General features: G+C 34.1%; 1 long non-coding RNA gene across 2 annotated transcripts in view; it reads right to left on the bottom strand.

Moving 5' to 3' along the window:
• Positions 1-496: 496 nt before the first annotated feature.
• LOC105728784 (uncharacterized) overlaps positions 497-17,929 on the bottom strand; it is a 71,923-nt gene continuing 54,490 nt past the window's right edge. The window contains exon 6 of one of the 2 annotated variants that reach the window (XR_001110125.2): positions 497-575. This is a non-coding gene — a long non-coding RNA (uncharacterized LOC105728784). Of the gene's footprint in view, positions 576-15,306; positions 15,837-17,929 lie in introns of those variants that run through there. The other variant, XR_001110124.2, reaches the window with a different exon arrangement.

Genomic DNA, 17,929 nt, shown 5'->3' with positions numbered 1-17,929 from the left:
TACAGCTAAGAAATAAGAAAATCTACTAATCAAATATCACCATACCTTCTTATCCTTTGGACTTTTTAACTTCAAATTCTAAAAGAGCTTTCAGATTTATTTAGACAAAAATTTTGGTAATATTTGTCTTGTGTCTACATAAAAAGAAAAGACCTATTAACTATTGACTAAAAAATTTCTAAAATGTCTTTATATTCAGAATCCAAGTCCGTTTTTCTTTTTTATTTTATTTTATTTTTTTTGAGACAGAGTTTCGCTCTTGTTACCCAGGCTGGAGTGCAATGGCGCGATCTCGGCTCACCGCAACCTCCGCCTCCTGGGTTCAGGCAATTCTCCTGCCTCAGCCTCCTGAGTAGCTGGGATTACAGGCACGCGCCACCAGGCCCAGCTAATTTTTTGTATTTTTAGTAGAGACGGGGTTTCACCATGTTGACCAGGATGGTCTCGATCTCTTGACCTCGTGATCCACCCGCCTTGGGCTCCCAAAGTGCTGGGATTACAGGCGTGTGTTTTTCTTTTTTAAATCAGGTTTTGAGTCCGTCTTGATATCCATATTTTCTCACATGTTTTCTTCTCTACCAAAAGAATATTTATAATGTAACATTTCTCAAGATAATTAATTTAGGAATTAAAGTTATTAATGCTATGAACTATATGAACAATGAACTGTCTTAAAAAGGGATTAAGAAAAAAATTCCATTACAGTAGCATTGAAAACAATAAAGTATTCATGAATAAATTTAAACAAGGAGATAAAAGATATCTGGAAAGAAAACTCTAAAACAGTAATAAAAGAAATTGAAGAGGACATAAACAAATGAAAAGATATTCATTGGGATTGGAAAAAATTAATATTGTTGAAATGTCCATACTACCCAATTCTACCTACAGATCCAATACAATCCCTACCAAAAATGCCAATGGCATTTTCCCCCAAAATACAAAAAAAAAGCTAAAATTTGTATGAAACTACAAAAGACTAACCAAAGAAAACTTGAGAAAGAAGCACAAAGATGGAGGCAGCATACGTCTTAATCTCAAATTATATAATAAAGCTATAGTAATAAAATAGTATGATACTGGCATAAAAGCAGATCCATATATTTTTTTCAGATCAATGGACAGACTGGAGAGCCCTGAAATAAACAGAGCTAACTAATCTTTGACAAAGGTGCCAAGAATACACAATGGGGAAATGATAGTCTCTTCAATAAATGTTGTGAGAAAAGCTAGATATCCAGATATAAAAAAAACGAAATTGGACTTTTAAACTCAAAATAGATTAAATACTTAAACATAAGACCTGAAACCATAAAAATTCTAGCAGAAAACATAAAAAAAAGCTTCTTGACATTGGTCTTGACAATGATGTTTTAGATATGACCCAAAGAGCACAGGCAACAAAAGCAAAAATAAACAAGTGGTACTATTTCAAACTAAAAGTCTTCTTCACAGCAAATAAAAAATCAATAAAATTAAAAGGGAGTCTATTTACAAATATTTGCAAATATACATTTTTCTTTTTTTGTATTATTATACTTTAAGTTCTGGGATACATGTGCCGAACATGCAGGCTTGTTATATAGGTATACATGTGCCATGGTGGTTTGCTGCACCCATCAACCCATCATTTGGTATTTCTCCTAATGCTACCCCTCCTCTAACCCGCCACCCCTTAATAGGCTCTGTGTGTGATGTTCTCCTCGCTGTGTCCATGTGTTCTCATTTTTCAACTCTCACTTAAGAGTGAGAACATGCAGTGTTTGGTTTTCTGTTCCTGTGGTAGTTTGCTGAGAATGATGGTTTCCAGCTTTATCCATGTCCCTGAAAAGGACATGAACTCATCTTTTTTTATAGCTGTATATATTCTATGGTGTACATGTACCACATATTCTTTATCCGGTCTATCATTGATGAGCATTTGTGTTGGTTCCAAGTCTTTGCTATTGTGAACAGTGCTGCAACAAACATACATGTGCACATGACTTTATACTATGTATCTTACAAACGGTTAATATCCAAAATATGTAAGGAACACATACAATTCAACAGCAAATAAAATCAGAAAACCTGCTTAAAAAAAATGGGAAAAGTATGAATAGATATTTTCCCAAAGAAGACATAAAATGACCTTCAGGTTTATGAAAGGTGCTCGACATCACTAATCACCAGAGAAATGCAAATCAGAACCACAATGAGCTATGACCCTGCACCTGTTAGGATGGTTATTATAAAAAAGGCAAGTGATAACAACAGAATGTGGAGAAAAGGGATAATGTGCATTGTTGGTGGGAATGTAAAGTGGTACAGCTATTATGAAAAACAATATGGAGGTTCCTCAAAAAATTAAAAATAGAACTACCAATAAGCAATCTCACTTCCGGATTTATATCCAAAGAAGGTGAAATCAGTATCTCAAAGTGATATCTGCATGCTCACGTTCACTGGAGCATTATTCACAATAGCCACTAAATGTAAACAACCTAAGTGTCTTTCAACATATGAATTCATAAAGAAAATGTAACAAATACGCACATAATGGAATCTTTTTCAGCCTTAAAAAAGAAGCATATCTTCCCATTTGAGGCAATATGGATGAACTTGGAGGACATTATGCTAAGTGAAATAAGCCAGGCACAGAAATACAAATGCTGCATGATCTCAATTTTATGCGAAATCTAAAAAAGTCAAATTCATAGAAGCAAAGATTAGAACAGTGGTTGCCAGAGGCTGGGGGAAATGGGGAGATGTTAGTCAAAGGGCATAAACTTTTGGTTATAATATAAAAAGGTTTTCTGGGGGATCTAATGTACAGCATGGTGACTCTAATCAATAATAGCGTATTATACACTTGAAATTTGATAAGAGAGCAGATCCTAATTATTTTAACACACACAAACACACATGCAAATGATAAGCATGTGAAGTGATGGATATGTTAATTAACTTGATTTTGGAAATCATTTTATAATGTGTATGAATATCAAATTATGTTGAATGCCATAAATATATACAAATTTGTTCAATTTTACATTAGTATAGCTGGGGAAAAAAAGAAAATGTCAGAAGCCGACAAACTGTCATCACCTTAAAAACTACAAAAAGAAGAGAAAATTATAAACAAAGATATCTGAAGGAAGAAAATAAACAGCAGAAATGAATGAAATTGAAAAAAATTAAAAAATCAAATCAACCAGACACCATTTCTCTGCCTACAATCTTAATACCTTGAGAGGCTGAAGTGAGAGAATTGCTTGAGGCCAAGAGTTTGAGCTCAGCCCAGCCTTGGCAACAAATTGAGACCCTCATCTCTAAAAAATTATTTAAAAAATAAAATAAAATCAGTGAATCTAAAAACTGGTTCAATCAAACTGATGAAAGTATAACCAGAACGATGAAGAATGAAAGAAAGTAGATAAAATTACCAATATCAGGAATAAACAGAGGACATAACTACATGTCTTACAGACATTACGTGGATAATAATAGAATATCATTAGCCCTATGATACTACGTTTGAAAACATGAAATGGATAAATTCGTGCTGCTAAAAACAGACTACTGAATCTTACTCCTGAAGGAGATAACCTGAATAGCATGCCATTTGCTAAGTTATTTGAATTTTTAATTAAAAATTTTCTCCCCTCAAAAACTGAAGCCCCAGATGATAGCATGAGTGAATTCTGTGAAGCATTTGAAGAAGAATTATGACAGTTTCATACAAACTGTTTCAGAAAATTTAAAATGAGAATGCTTTCCAACTCATTTTATGAGACCTGATGTTACCAAAGCCAGACAACAATATTACAAGAAAAAAAAATACAAAAATGGTACCAAAAATTGAATGCTGACATGGTTCAATACCCTCTCCTGCAAAATTCTTTAACAAATTATTATCAAATCAAATTTAGAAATGTATGAGAATACTGATACAGCACGAAGAGTGGCATCTATCTCTGGGATGCAAGGTTGATTTTCCATGTGAAAGTCAATCACTATAATTCAACATATCAAAACAATATAATAGAAAATTGTATTATCTCAACAGATACAATTAAAGAGTTTTTTTTAAGTCAACATGTACTCACAATAAAAATATTTCAGCAATCCAGTAGCAGAAGGTAACTTCCTTAACTTGGTAAAAGACATCTATAATAGCCTATATCTGACAGTAAACCTAATAGTAAAAGATCAGTGCATTTCATAATGTGACCAATAAAGGAAAGTCCAATCTTATCACTTTTACACAACATTACAAAAGAGGTTCTAGATAGTGTTATAAGGCAAGATAAATAAATAAAAATGTATATAAGGTTGAGAAAAAGGTATCATTATTTGCAGCAAACCATAGCCATCTAGGAATATAATCCGAAGGACTCTACAAAATACTTCATAGAAACCCTAAACAAATTTAGAAAGGTTACCAAATACATGGCCAACATACAAAAATCAGCTACATTTTCATAAACTGGGACTGAACACTTAGAGACTAAAATAAATCTTAAGATCTGCATAATTTACAATAGTATAAAAAGGAAATATGAAACACCTAGTGATGAATCTAACTAACCTACTTGGTGGAAGACTTTTACATTAAAAAATAGAAACACTAATGAGAACAATTTTAAATTATCTAAGTACATTGAGATATATTGTATTCATGGATTGGAAACTCAGTATTATTAACTTATCAAATCTTTCTACATTGGTATAAAGATTGGAAAGAATACTCATCACAATCCAATGAGGATTATTTTTAGATATTGGGAAGGTGACTCTAAAATATATATGGAAAGGCAATGGTCATAGAATAGTCCAATCAATTTTGAAATTAAACAAAACGAATTTGGAAGGCACACAAAACCTGACTTCAAGACTTATTATAAGGCTTCAGTAATCCAGACATTGCACTTTTAATGGTAGGATAGACTTGCTAATTAATTGATAGAACAAAATAGGAAGTCTGAAAGAGACTCACATGTATATGATAAATTGATTTTTGATAAATGTAATGTGCCAAGGTAATTCTGGAGAGAAAGTTTATTCTTTTAAAAAAATTTTACTGGGACAAAAAACCCAACATGAACAAAAACTTTCTTCTCTCTGTGTATTTGTATACACACTGTATACAAATGTTAACCTGTAATGGATCATAGACCTTAGTGAGGAACTTAGAAATGTACAACTTCTGTAAGAAAATACAAGAGAAAACCTTTGCGAATTTTGGTTGGACAAATATTTTTATATGGCACACCAAAGCACAAACCATAAGAAAAAATTTTGCTTTTGTGTTTTATCAAAATTAAACGTTTCTGCTCTCAAGAGGTCTCTTAAAATACAATAAGAAGGAGATAAGCAATCCAATATAATGGGCAAAAGTTTGAACAGAAATTTCATACACTAATAAAAAATATATATGCCAAATAAGTGCATGAAAAAAAAGTGCTTGGAATTATTAATCAGTAGGAAAATTCAAATGTAAACCACAAAAAAATATAATCACACACCTATTAGATTGATTAAAATTACAAAAATTATTGCTGGTGAGGGATGCAATACATCTGCTTCTCCTATTGATTGCTAGCGGGAATGGAAAATAGTACAGTCACTTTAGAAAGTAGTTTGGCAGTATAAAGTTAAAGAAATACTTAACTAAAAGTCAATCATCCTGCTCCAAGTGTTTTCACAAGAATGTTGAGACCATATCTCCACATAACATCTGTACGTGAATGTTTGTAACAATTTCATTCATAGTCACTAAAAACTGGAAACAATTCAAATCCCATCAACTGGTGAATAGATAGATACAAATTGTGGTATATCCATATAATAGAATATTATTAAGCAAAAAGGGACAAATGTTACATCAACAACATGATGCTGTTAGCATTAACCCAAGTGAAAAAGCTCGTATTTCCAGTTACATGACATTCTTGAGAAAGCAAAATTATAACCACAAATATCAAATTAGTAGTTTTCAGGGACCCAGGGTAAGTGGAACCTTCCTCCATGCAAAGATCCACAGGTAGCTCTTTGGAGTAATGGCAATATTATATAATTGGGTTGAAATTGTGGTCATACACATTATATATTTGTCAAGCTCAACAAACTGTGCAAATAAAATAGGTAATTTTCACTCTATGTAAATCATATCTCAAGTAATGATAATGAACAAAAAATTAAACAACATAAAAGAAAAACCCACATAGTAATACTAATTCGTGTGTCTATAACTTTTAGCAGCAACTGGAGCAGAAAGATTTTGAGAAATTATTTGGCAACATGTATGAAAAGCTTTAAACGTGATTATACATTTAATTCAAACATCTTCGTTATGGTACAAAAAGAAAATAATCTAACATATATGAAAAATTATGCCCATAAAGATGTTTACTGCAGAATTATTTATAATCGTGAAAACATGGAAGTAACTTTAAGATCTAATAAAATATGTGTAATCTGTGAAGGACTGAGTAAGATTTAGAGTGGCGTCTTGATTAGCTTTTAAATAAACGCAGTTATTCAATGAATTGAAAAAGGTCATGATGCAATGTAGATTAAAAAGAGCAATATACCCAATTTTATATAAGATATTTTTAAAAAATGATGTCTAATCAAATGCACACATGTACTTTTCAGTCCCTAGAGCTGTTATAATTGAATCTATAGGAGTAGTAGTGAAAGTTTATCTAAATGGTCTTTCTTTTTTTTTCCTTCAACCTGTTCTCTACCTCCACTTCCACTTTTGAGAAACCTAATCAGAAACTAAAATTCTATGAACCTCATTTAAAATGATCGCCACGGTAAAATACTTTTCTCAGCCTTTTTTTTTCTGTTGCGAATTTAATTAATAAATCTAAGGTCATGTCTATACAAATAAAACATAATAAAAAATTAGTTAAGCAAAAACAAACTATATAGCTACAAAAATACTACATAGTTTTAAAAGTGACTTCATCATGTATAAAAAATCTGTTTGATAGTAACATTGATTTGATCTATTAATTCCTCAGTTATTGATGTTTAACAATAATAAAAACGGTAATATAGCCAGGCGCGGTGGCTCACGCCTATAATCCCAGCACTTTGGGAGGCTGAGATGGGCGGACCACTTGAGTCAGGAGCTTGAGACCAGCCTGGCAGAAATAGTGAAACCCCATCTCTACTGAAAATTCAGAAATTAGCTGGGCATCGTGGCAGACTCGGGAGACTGGGGTAGGAGAATTGTTTGAACCCAGGAGGTGGAGGCTCCAGTGAGCCAAGATCCCGCCATTGCACTCCAGCCTGGGTGATTGGACTACCAAAATGTAGTTAGGATTACCAACACAATTTATGAACAATTTTTTAGTAGATTTTAATGTTTTCTAATTACATTCTACGTCACTGTCCAAACATAGCCTGTAAATATCTTAGTTTCTACTACACATGGAATCAATTTTCATTGATTTTTGTTCATTTTGATAAACTGATTTTTAAAATCATTTATTTTTGAATAAATAATAAAGATAGATTCAAAACTTACTAAAAAGATGATATACAATATTAACTACTCAGAATTTGCCTTACATATAATCAGATTTGTAGATTGTCTTTAATTAATTATTAAGAAATATATTTACTTTATATAAATGTATTTACTATCATTGAGTGTTATAAACTTTCTTTACACTGAGATTCTCTTATATGGTAATCACTGATCTGAAATGCTACTTATTTTTGGCATTTCCATTTCCTTGACATTATGATTATTTATGTAACTAATTAGTTCATAAGCTCTGAAACTTTATCACTGTTTTCTAATGCTGATCACCGCTCAAGGCATTAATTGTTTAAAAAAGTGTTTGTTAGATTTAATAGAAATATAACATTTAACTGAGCCCATATTCAAATTTCATTTCATTCCTTTTTGAAATCTATCCAATTTTCCAGAAAATGCTTGAGGTGAAAAGTGAGGCAGACTCATGCTTATGTGGGGTTTTGGCATAATTTGTCCCAGCTTAATATCTTCCGATGAATATTCATTATCTTATAAAAGATCCTTAAAAATACAAAAGTTCCTCTCACAGCTTCTCTGTGCCTGTTTCCTTATTTAAAAAAATGAGGATGACAGTCGTACCTACCTCATATGTTTGTTATGATGATTAAATGAGTATAACACTTAGAATGCTGTTTATGGCACATAGTAAGTGCTATATGTGTTAGTGGCAATTAATATGGTCCCCAACTACACTTCCATCTCAGTTCTTACACTAACAATCTTGCACACTTTCCTGAACACAGTACTTTACTTTCTAACCTGTTCTTACCTTGATCTTGCTGTTCCATTTACCTTTGAGTACACAACTTTCTCCAGCTGGCTAATTCATGATTGCCTCTTCAAGACTCAGTTTAGTATTGTGTGCTTAGGAAAGCCTTTTCCAGATCCCCTTATAGGTACTCCTGCATAGAAAGGGCTTACTCTTGAAATATTCATCCACACAATGTATTGTAACAGTTTGTTTTTCTATCTCACTGTATTAGTACATTCTCACACTGCTATGAAGAAATACCCAATATTGGGTAATTTATTAAAAAAAGAGGTTTAATTGACTAATAGTTCTGTATGGCTGGGGAGGCCTCAGGAAACATACAGGGAAGCAAACATGCCCTTCTTCACAAGGCATCGGGACAGAGAACAAGTGCTGGCCAGGGAAATACCAGATGCTTATAAAGCTATGAGATCTTGTGAGAACTCACTCACTATCACAAGAACAACATAGAGGAAACCACTCCATGATTTAATTACCCCCCACAGAATCCCTCCCATGTCATGTGGGGATTATGGGAACTACAATTCAATATGAGATTTGGGTGGGGACACAGACAAACCATATCGCTCACCATCCCAGTTGAGTAAGTACCTTGAAAACTTTGTTTGTCCTTTGTCAACACTATTTTCTTTGCTCCCTAATTTCAACATTTGGCATGTAATAGGTGCACACATAAATGTTTAACAGATGGATGAATTGAATTGAGAGTATTTTCAGTGAGAAGAAAATATGTGATGAAGAGAGGCATAGAAAAAAAGTGAATACCTAGCTAGTTTATAATCTATAAAGTTCCAGAAACAGTGGTTTCTAATGCAAATCTAAATAAGAATTTGCTTTTTTTAAAAAAAAGAGCTTAAAAACAGATTTTGATGTTACAAATCCACTGAATTAGAATCTATGGTTACAGATATTTAGAACAAATGCCTCATGGTTTTTCTAACATGGTTAATAATCTATGCTCTAAAATGAGTTTTCCTTACATAATTTGAAGTGTTCTACACTTTCACCCTTAGCAGTTATATAAAACTTTCTTTAGAATTAGCTTTAGGATAATTCATTATTTTAGATTTTTAAATTATGAACACTTAATCGATGACTTTATACAACTATGTAAAATTATTCTGAAATATTTCCTATGTAAAAAATTCTACTAGTTTAAAAGATATTTTTCAATATTTTTCTAACAATTATCATTCTATCATCTTCACCCCAGTCCCTTAAAGTAAATATAAAAGTTTCAGATTTCACAAGCATTTCTATACACCAATAACAGAATAACAGAGAGCCAAATCATGAGCAAATTCCCATTCACAATTGCTACAAAGAGAATAAAATACCTAGGAATACAATTAACAAAGGATGTAAAGGACTTCTTCAAGGAGAACTACAAACCACTACTCAACGAAATAAGAGAGGACACAAACAGATGGAAAAACATTCCATGCTCACAGTTAGGAAGAATCAGTACCATAAAAATGGCCATACTGACCAAAGTAATTTATAGATTCAACACTATCCCCATCAAGCTACCCATGACCTTCTTCACAGAACAGGAAAAAACCATCTTAAACTTCATATGGAACCAATGGAGAGCCTGCATAGCCAAGTCAATTCTAAGCAAAAAGAACAAAGCCAGAGGCATCACGCTACCTGACTTCAAACTATACTACAAGGCTACAGTAATGAAAACAACTTGGTATTTGTACCAAAACAGAGATATACACCAATGGAACAGAACAGAGACCCTGGAGGCAATGCCATACATCTACAACCATCTGATCTTTGACAAACTTGACAAAAACAAGCAATGGGGAAAGGACTCCCTGTTTAATAAATGGTGTTGGGAAAACTGGCTAGCAGTGTGCAGAAAGCAGAAGCTGGAGCCCTTCCTGGAACCTTACATTAAAATTAACTCCAGATGGATTAAAGACTTAAACATAAGACCTAACACCATAAAAACCCTAGAAGAAAACCTAGGCAAAACTATTCAGGACATAGGCATAGGCAAGGACTTCATGACTAAAACACCAAAAGCATTGGCAACAAAAGCCAAAATAGACAAATGGGATCTAATTAAACTCCAGAACTTCTGTACAGCAAAAGAAATAATCATTAGAGTGAACCAGCAAGCAACAGAATGGGAAAAAAAATTTTGTCATCTACCCATCTGACAAATGGCTTATATTCAGAATCTACAAAAAACTAAAACAGATTTACAAGAAAAAACAAACAAACCCATCCAAAAGTGGGTGAAGGATATGAACAGACACTTTTCAAAAGAAGACATCTATGAGGTCAACAAACACATGAAAAAATGCTCATCATCACGGATTATTAGAGAAATGCAAATCAAAACCACATTGAGATATCACCTCACGCCAGTTACAATGGTGATCATTAAAAAATTTGGAGACAACAGATGCTGGAGAGGATGTGGAGAAACAGAACACTTTTACACTATTGGTGAGAATGTAAACTAGTTCAACCATTGTGGAAGACAGTGTGGCACTTCCTCAAGGACCTAGAAATAGAAATTCCATTTGACCCAGCAATCCCATTACTGAGCATATGCCCAAAGGATTATAAATCATTCTATTATAAAGACACATGCACACGTATGTTCATAGTGGCACTGTTTACAATAGGAGAGGCCTGGAACCAACCCAAATGCCCACTGACAATAGACTGGACAAGGAAAATGTGGCACATAATACACCATGGAATACTATGCAGCCATAAAAAATTATGAATTTGTGTCTTTTGTAGGGACATGGACGAATCTGGAAACCATAATTCTCAGCAAACTGACACAAGAACAGAAAATCAAACACTGCATGTTCTTGTGTCAGCAAACTGACACAAGAACAGAAAATCAAACACTCGTAGACAGGTGATGAACAATGAGAGCACATGGACACAGGGAGGGGAGCATCATACACTGGGGTCTGTTGGGGGCGGGCCAAGGGAGGGACAGTCGGGGGGTGGGGAGGTTGGGGATTGATAACACAGAGAGAAATGCCAGATGTAGGTGACGGGGGGAGGGAGGCAGCAAACCACATTGACATGTGTGTACTTATGCAACAATCCTGCATGATCTGCACATGTACCCCAGAACCTAAAGTACAATAAAAAAAAAAAGTTCCAGATTTAAAATGTGCCCTTGCTATGAACCACTCCAAAGTAAAAGGAACCAAGTGAATTCAGGCAATTTCTTACAGTGTAATTGCCTTCTTTTCATACTAATAAAAGTGGTCTCTCATGCCTACTTTCTCTGGCTTGTCCATATAACATAGACAACTGTGTCAACATTTAGTAACCTTAAATATATGCCAGACATTAAGGTGCACATAAAACACGTTTCTGTATCCAATAACCATCTTATAAATGTTTCTGTGCTTAATGTGCATATTAAAATGCCAGTTTTTCCCTCCCAACAATGACATGTGTTGAAATGTGGATAAATGTTGAATATCTGTTATGTATGTTGGCAAATGATAAAACATTAAATAGACTGCTTTAAGTGAAATTTAATGAAAAGACCATTTCACACAAGTTCTTTCCACCATTAGCACACTGTAACCCACATTTTGAAAAGATACGACCTCTGGGTGGGAAAAGAAAAACATCACAGTTGGAATACAGTGGTAAAAAGTATCTGTAAAAGAAGAGACTGAGGGCATTCATTTCAAAATTTGGATGTAAACGCTTTTTCCTCTTCAACTTTAGTTAGAGAATATGTGTCTAGATTTGACAATAAACAAAATCCAGTAATAAAGGTAATTCAGTGGTATACAGAGCCAGTTATATTGATGGTAAAGAAGGTTAGTATTTCTGTAATTTTAAGTGTTGAATGCTCTTGTTTAAAAAATTCAATCAATACAAGAATATATTAAATTTGTATGTACAAAATAAAAAGTGGAATTCCTGTCTTTGAATATCACTATTATTGAGTAAGCTAAATATTTTTCCAGAATTGTAAATATATGAACACATAAATACATGGGCATATATATGTGCAAGTGTGTGTGTGTGTGTGTGTGTGTGTGTGTGTGTATGAAAGGTGCTCTATATAGAAATTCTAATGGCTTCCATAAATTTGGTAGGGCCTTTCTGCCAGTATGTAATAGAGATATTCACATCACTGAAGGGAGAATAGAGCTGCTCCTAATTGCCTATCACATTACTTTTGGAGCCAAATGGCTATTACATTATTCAGGATTAAGGGATACATTTCCAAAGCACGAAGCAAGATGGATACTTCAGAATCTCTTCATTGGCTCCAAAAGCTGTTCATTGTTTGCCTTTTCATTGCTTTGTCATTGCCACAGTGAAGGATAACTTTGGTGCACAATGCTGTTTGCAGGGCAATTTTTGCCACAAAAAAAAGATTAATTTTTTCTGCCATTTTCCATTTTCATCACCAATTTCCAACTGTCATGAAGTGAGCTCTGTTTTTACACGACATTCCACTCTTATTACCATCTTCATCCCATGAATGAAAGTCTGTAATGAGAGCAAAGCCATGGCTGGCATCTGAGGGCTGTTATAATTCACTCTCATGACAAAGATAGTAATGAGAAATGACAGTGGCACAAAATGAATCCTTTCCGATCCCAGCCCCTAGGATAATAATGAAAACAGAAGATGGCACCAACTTTATTCATCTTCATGACACCTATTGTGACAGGATTGAAAGCTGCAGCAACAAACCTATCCAAGGTTACAATTTCCCAGTCTCATTCACATCATGTGTTTTTTAAAAAACTCCATACATGATTTCTCCTGGGAATCCAGTTTTGGGGTGCTTTCAGAGGTTGAAGAATTTTCTTTACTGTCCACAACTGAAAGTATGTCAGAGAGGTAGAAGTGTTTCCAGCTTTGAAAAGTATGTGTTTTTTATTTATTGTAAAATCAGCTTAGCAATGCCTGTAAAAGAAATGATGGGAAGGAAGAAGGAGAAAATATGGAAGCAAAGACACTTTTTGAAGTTCCAATTCAATTCTTTGACTCTCCAGAATAAAAATGCAAATTTAAGGTGTAAAGTATCCAACTAACGCAATGAATACAGGAGCTTACTTACACTTGCATGGTTTTACTCTACACTCTCCTCCCTTCCTACTTCTCCTCTTCCCTTTTCTTTCCTCTCCCTGCCTTCTCCTTCTCCTTCCTCCTCCTCTTTCCCTCCTCTTCCCCCCTCTCTTTTAGCTATGATTATATCTTTGTAAAATCTGAAAGGGAAATTTTAGCTAAATTGATTCAATCTCCTTATTTTATAAATGAAAAAAAGAAGGCTTAAGAAGGTGAAGTTACTTACTCGCAGTAACCCAGACAGTGCTGGGATCTCTCATTCCCAGTGTTCAATCTCATCTTTCTAGAATATAAGTTGAAAATGCCAAAGACAAAGGCAGCATGGAATATATGTATTACATTCAATTTCTTTACAGTCTCTCTATAGAGGGAACATGGCGTTCTCTCAAGAAATAGATTTTGGAGTTACAAGACTCCTGGTTCTGTCATCTCCTACCTCTGTGCCCTTTGGTCACTCCTTTTTCTGCATTTCAATGCTTTTTAATGTAAAACAAGGATAACTAGCACACCAAACAGTCTATCTTCAATAGGGTAAATAAAGTGACCATTTATTCTTTCTTCTCCCACTGACTTCAAATATGACATTGCTCTTTGTTTGGGCCTAATTAGGGCTCATAGAGACCAAAAGTAGGAAAAGCTATTCTTTCCTGTTCTTGAAACCTCTTTCCTTTACCTCCTCCTCAGCTTCTAACTATTCTGTGGTCAGGAGCTAAGGAGGGGTGCAAAATAAAGTGGAAAGGCCCCTCCTCTGTTGCTGGGTATTTCTGCACTGCACCATTTCATGATGTAGGGAATAGATCATTTGAGAAACTACAACTCACCTTTCTCTCCCGGCCAAAAAAAAAAAAAAAAAAAAAAAGCTAAATGGTCCATTTTTCCTCTTGGCAGGCATCTGAGTCCTTTCAAAAATATTCAAGCCTGGATAATTTGCTGGGTCTCCAGGGGTCCATGTGAAAATGCATACCAGCTGGCCCTGACAAACTTCAGGAGTGAGGCCAATTCATTGCATTCTTTTTCTATGGCTGCCATTGAGACCTACTCTAGGCAACCTCCAGCATTCAGAACTCTTCAGGCAAGACACAAACACCATTTCTCTGCCTCTGCAAACTCCAGAAGACACCTCCAAGCTGGAGATACCTGTTCTAAATCAGCATAGGCAGACTTAGGCATTTTTGTAGCTACCACGTATCAAGCAAGGAACTAAGGACATGTTAGTGAAACATTCATCTCCCTTTTTAACACATATTCTGATCTCTCTGGGTCAGAGAGAGGCACTCTTACTAGACTAGAGAGAAAAGGGAATGTGATAGTCTTATATATAACTATTAAATTTCTTCATCATCTATGCTCTTCAACAGCCCTCTAATCTTCATTGGCTATTGGGAGGGAGGATCGCTGAACTAGTTTGGCCATTTGAGGATAGATCTATTGCTTCTTTTACTAATAATACTTCTCCTTTATTGTTTCAACTATCAGATGTTAAATAAAATTTTGAGACCTAGCAAAAGTCTTGTTGCATTTTCTACATGCCTGTCATGGTTGTTGTTATAAACGTAGCTTTTTCATATTGTGGTAACTTATTTTGTGTTTCTATTAAATGCTGGTATAATTATTTCTTGAGTTATGGAATAACTAAAGCATAGAAAGAGGAAATGTCTTCTTCTAACACAGGAAATCAGTCATCTGGTTAAATCAAGTATTTAAAATAATATGAAGTAAGAATATGTGCTGTAACACACTGCAGTGCTTAAACAATTAGAATATCCAGGATTCCTAGATCGTCTAGAGCTTCCTATGCCTGATAATTTCTGTGACAGTATAAACTCAACTATAATCTACCTTATAAATCCTGTAAAGTGAAGGTCCAGTATACCTTCAACCCAATCCTAGAGTTGGCCAGAGCTCTTGTTCTTGGAAAATACCTCTGGTCCTCTGGGATGATGCACACAATAAGCATTTATAGTTTTAGTGGCAGCCAGAGGTCTACCAGGCCTGTGTGGCAATGGTACTTGGATTGAATATTTTGCTGTCCCATTAAGATATTGTACTAAGCTATCTTCCAAATGTTTTGTAAGTTATTTGGCCTATTCACAGGCATTTGGGTATTTATTTTCACATCATTCTCCTATTACACTTTCCTTTGAACAATTTCAGACAAATGAAGAAAACATTCTATTAAACAACAATAGCAATTTTGATGTGAAAAATGCCCCAGATTTGTAAGTATGCCTCATTTATTAACTAATACAACATATACCCTGGCAACTTATATTTTGAGACTTAATGTATGCAAGGCTTTGTGTTCTATGATCCTCATTTGTGACAAGTTGCTTCATTTCTTAATATTTTTGTTAATTTATTTGTAATATGAAGGAAACTGGAATTGAATTTGCAGTATCTTCTGAGGGCCTCTTGTGTTCTGTTGAGATGCTCAACAGCCTACATGGATAAAGATGGAATGGGACAAGTTAATTTCATGAGGCAACTCAGTAGCTTCTTACCCAGTCAGTGAAGGAGTTCAGCTTCTATCATTTTATGTATAGGGCTTCTACAGAAGATTGATTTTGGAAAAAAGAATTGCATTCCAAAACCACTGGATTGGAATTTCCTTCTGATTCTATTTATCCATAATTCTATGAAATAGCATATGGATTAAGAGACTCCTGAATACCAGAATTAATTCACATACTTTCCATGGCATGGGGTGAGATTGGAATCATATGAAATTGCTCTGATGCTTGATATCACCTGCACAATGTTATTTAGTGAACACATAATATTAAAAAACAAAATGCCTCTTGACATACTCACCCCAGACAAGGAAAAACTTTATTTTAAATACATATTATAAGGTTCAAAATTGGTATAAACTCATCAAGAGGGCAAACAAATATGCTTCAGGCCTTATCACAAGAAGACAAAGAGAGAAGTCAGCTATGATGTAACTATATAGCTGTGATAGTCTCAGTGGAATCTATTTCCATAGTTCCTGATTGCAGCTCCTTTAAGAAAAGAATGATAATGTGCAATTTATTTCTATATAACAAATAGATTTATTTTTGCTTAAGGATAACTGAATTTTTTTCTAGTCATGCATGTAAGAATGAAGATTATACTCAGTTAAAATGCTATGGATATTTTCTATAGTCATTCAAACTATATAGAGTTAAAAATTAATGAATGATATCAGGACAAACAGATTTAATGCATATAAAATCTTGATTTTATTTCTAAACCTACTGTGGAGTTAAAACAACAGAAAGAAAAAAATTATATGTTTTAATATTCATTTTTTTCCATTTGTAGAAGATTTGCTAGAAGGTATGGAAGATCATCGCATATTTTTGATAAATTAGTCTTACAGTTAGTGATTAAAGCATCTATAAGATTAAAAAGATGGTTCAAAAATTCCACTGCTGGTGACTTAGAATGAAATCACAATTACTGCTTTGTCTTCCTGCTTGGTTAAATGCAGTGTTCCCACCACATTTGGATTGCTATAATGTCAAGCTTAAAAAAAACGCACATACAAAAACTTGCTTGCAATAACTTTGCCTGACATTCATGCAAAATGCAATTAAAAGGTTTGAATTGTACAGGTGCTAAAAAGAAGTGCATTACAAAACAAGCACACCATAATGTCAAAAAATCCAGTTTGGTTATTAACATTTTATTATCTTAATTATGACATTCAAGCATTATAATCCCAGGTCTATTGCTAAGGAGAGGAGGTTATAAAGGTAGGTTGTCAAAATCTATATTGGAGAGTTATTCTAACATGTTTTTAAAGAGAATTTATTGTTTAATTATAAAGGTAATACAACTACAATCTAGAAAACATGTAAAATGGTGAGAAGAAAAATAATTGCCTATTATCCCAACACTCAAACCACCATTATTATTATTTTGGTGGAGTTCCTTCCAGATTCTCTCCATATGCTTTTATTAATTATTTTGTTTACAATTCTAATGTGTTCACATCACATTTTGTACCCTAATTCTTCACTTTATTGCATATTGTCAATAGAGCTTTATATTTTCAAAATGAGTCTTGTTCGTATCTTAGGAAATTACTTGGTAAGAGAAAGTGGTCAGCGTGAGCCTCAGTTCTGGTCCAGAAGGTAATTCCATTTTGCTGTGAGGCTTGAAACAACTAGGTAATTTTCATCTCCTGCAACCATTTCATGAGAAATGCTTTGCTCTGTCCTGAATACTAAATACAGGACAAAGTTTCCACCAATTAAGTCTTGGAATGAGGCCAAACCTAAATCACCGGGGGTAGAATCTTTGCATCTTAGCTTTATGGGGATGGCCATAAAAAGAGACCAGATGATACAGGACACCATAATTGCTGCCCACAGAAGCCAAAAAAGGGCATTTGAATACACTGAAATGAAAGCACTTTTTCTCAAGGACACCTTAAGGTTGTCATGCAAACAAGAGCTGCAAGAAAATCAAAATTACTTTGAAAACTAACTGCAATTTATAAACCATTCTAAGAGTGAGTGTGCCTTGAGTAAAAAAAAAGAAAA

Source organism: Aotus nancymaae, unplaced genomic scaffold, assembly GCF_030222135.1.
Source record: "Aotus nancymaae isolate 86718 unplaced genomic scaffold, 86718_ANA_hifiasm-v0.15.2.pri h1tg000016l, whole genome shotgun sequence".
NCBI lineage: Eukaryota > Metazoa > Chordata > Mammalia > Primates > Aotidae > Aotus > Aotus nancymaae.
This window is presented reverse-complemented; position numbering and strand designations above follow the sequence as displayed.